Source organism: Belonocnema kinseyi, chromosome 4 (assembly GCF_010883055.1).
Source record: "Belonocnema kinseyi isolate 2016_QV_RU_SX_M_011 chromosome 4, B_treatae_v1, whole genome shotgun sequence".
NCBI lineage: Eukaryota > Metazoa > Arthropoda > Insecta > Hymenoptera > Cynipidae > Belonocnema > Belonocnema kinseyi.
The window spans coordinates 117,136,965-117,140,289 of NC_046660.1; positions in this window are offsets into that span (position 1 = coordinate 117,136,965).

The window sequence follows — 3,325 nt, forward strand, 5'->3', positions numbered from 1 at the left end:
CATATATCTAGTCGGGAGTGGTGCTGACTGCAAACAGATGATTTGGAGCGATTCGCGCGCCATCTGTTGGTCATTCTAAGGACTTATTGAACTACCCTCGTAGTTTCGCTTAAAAGTCTCATAGTACATTCAAGCCCTTAGTAATTTAACAACTAATAAAATATATAACAGAAACCAATTTTCATTCCCTTCTTTCCTTGGTCAGACAGTTATGGTCAACTAAATTGTTGCAGCAACCCTAAGTGTCAAGAGTCAAGGCGCTTCGAAAATCTTAAGTAGGTGCGAATAGACATGACTCGAGTCATGTCTATTCGCGTGACCCTCTCGTCACATGGACTTAAATGCAAGCTTTATTCCTCATCTATAAAAATGCTAAAACCTTTTGTTCTATGAAATAAAAAAATTTATTTCGGACCTTCAATTTTGAAAGTCAGATAGTATTTTTTCCAAAGACGGTTACCAGGACCAGTGGGACATTTTTAGTTTGGGTAGGGAATGAATTGCATTACCCACCCCCCTCCCCATAAAATTTCCTTAACAATTGCTTCAGGATAATATTTTGAAAAATCGTTTTGCAGGTTCTGTGGATGTTACAAGCAGTAACAGTGAAAAAATACAACCATCGATAGAAATTAGTTATAAAGCAAATTTTTATTTATAGGAAAGTACAAATACATTTATCGCTTTGGATTTTTTACAATGAACTCGTCCATTATTTCCGAAATATACTTCTGAAAGTTTACTATAGTGAGAGCAAGAACAATTTCTTGAATGAGGAATTCACTATTTAACGTCAAAGATCTTAAAGGAAAAACTTCTTTTGTAATGAATGCATGAAAAATATACCTGTTTTCCCAAAGTGCAGTACACGTCGCGAATATCAAAATCTGCATTTGTTCGTTCGCATTTCTCTGGCTATGTAAATAAATAGACCCTCGAACAGCAGTGTAATATTACAAACTCGATAAAAACAAAATTACATCGAGATTTTTAATTTTAACACAGATCTTTGATTTTACCGTGACGGAAATTTTAAGATTTTGGATTAATAATTAATTGAACATTTAGAATAAGTAATCAAATAATATGTTAATATGAAAGTGTCTCTCGTTTTCGCTGTTGATCGGAACGAAAAAAATTCAGCTATTAATAACCTATATTTCATATTTTTGTTACGGAATATATGCCCGGTAATAAGCGTAGAATAGAGAAAAATTAATATTTTTAGATTTCAGCGCAAAAGCGAAGATTATTCTATTATTTTGAATGCGCGATTTTTCCATCGGTCTAAAATGCCACAATAAGAATAAGATAACTCCTAAACTTATTCACTGCTATTTCCATAGCGACCGTCACACAGTTTTCTATTCTCCCAAAGAGAACGTGTTTTCAATATATTTAATTCCTTCTAATTGTACCGGTAACGCACCTCACAGAGACATTTTTTATTCCTCAGAAGTGGTCATATTTTTAATTTAATTAAATTCTTTCTAATAAGTTCATAAAATATGTGTAATAAGTTGTTTTAATTCTTTCATGCGGAGTGTAAAATCTGAAATTTTAATTCTCATCAATTCCACGCTGCCTCTCTAGAGTTAAAATTATTTAAATTCACACATTTGCATAGATATCTTTGTTGCATTTTTTGAGACGTTTAAATAAATTATCAAAATATAAATAAATATAAATTTGAATATTTTTCGAATTTATAAGTTTAGAAAGATTTAATAATAAAACATTGGTTAAATGAATGCTTTTGTTAAATTTTACTAAGTCAATTGAGAAGAATAGGATTTGCACTTTTCTGTTCCCGTTGTGGGATTTTTAGACAGAGGAAAAATCGCGTATTCATAAGAATACGAATTCGTAATTTTTCTGAATTCAACGCTTCTTACCGGGTGAACTTCAAAAAAATACCCATTGTATCTTATGTATTTTAGGTAGGTGGTAACGTGTCCGGCTTGTGTTTCTTCAATCTCCATTAAATTGTACGCGGTTCGAGCTTCGAGTGTTCGTATCCTGTCGCCCTAATAAATTTTATTTGATTTTCCACATAATGAATTTTACTTTTTAGTGTGTAAGATTACCAGCCGAATTGGACTATCACATCAGGTTTAACAGCAAAATTGATCCCTAGGTGGATTCTTATAAATTTTCGTAAACTTACTCCGATACACAAGGGTCCTTTTATTTACATCCACCAGTGATGTAAAATACAATAGATTTTGTTTAGTGTAGGAGTGCAAGAAATGAAAAAAAATGTTGACTTGTAACTTAATTATTATAAAAAAGTTCTATTAACAAACACTGAATATTAAAGATTGCTCAGTTCTAAAGGATACTTCGGTATTATTATTTCTTACTTTTATCGACCAAATCATACTTGGTGACCAAAATATGTCTTCCGATATTATTTGTTAAGGTAAGAAACAAATTATATTAACAAATTCACAGTGTGGACATTTGAAGTAAACGAAAATGTTATCTCCTAGCTGTCTCTTAACTATATCGTCAGTAAAGTTTGGTGTTGAAAATATATTAATTGAAATTATTTATTAAATTTCGAAACGAATTATAAACAAATAATCACGTTAGAAATTTGCAAACATAACATCATGTCACTGCTAACACTGGCTGATAATTGTTTATACAATTTGTTTATACAATTAACAAATAATACTAAATGACAACATTTCCTTACTTTATTTATTATTATTACACCATTAAGCCATTTCCCTTTCGGGGTAGGCGTGACTCACTCGGTAGGGGAAAGGGGTATTGTGTGGAAGGGATACAAATTTTTCATATTGATCCAGAATTCTCGTGCTATTCAAGTAAATAACACGTTCGTTCCGCAATACTGCGCCGACCCAGGTTGCTGATCAATCTCTCTAGCAATCACCACAAGCAAAGAACCTCATGAAGTCGTTATGTAAGGTTCCCCACTTGGGTCCATTAGTGGCCAAGGTCTTTTGTTTCAGGCTTCATTCACTCTACTGACACTCTTTTTATTAACTATTTACCGCCATACTTTCCTGTCCTGGCATACATCTCTAGCTTCCTTTATGTCCATGCATTTTTTATGCAGGCTCTCGTGTTTCTGTGACTTCTTATGTCTCTTCTAACTAGGATTTCATTCACACATTCTAACCAGTCTTTCCGCGGTCTACCTCTGGGCACGCTGCCATTTACTTTACCTTGATACACTTGTTTCGTTAGTCGTTCATTTGGCATTCTCTCAACATGTCCGAACCATCTTAACCGATTTCTTCCCCATGTGTCTACTAGCGTCTCTTCTGCACCACATTCTTTTAGAATTATCTCG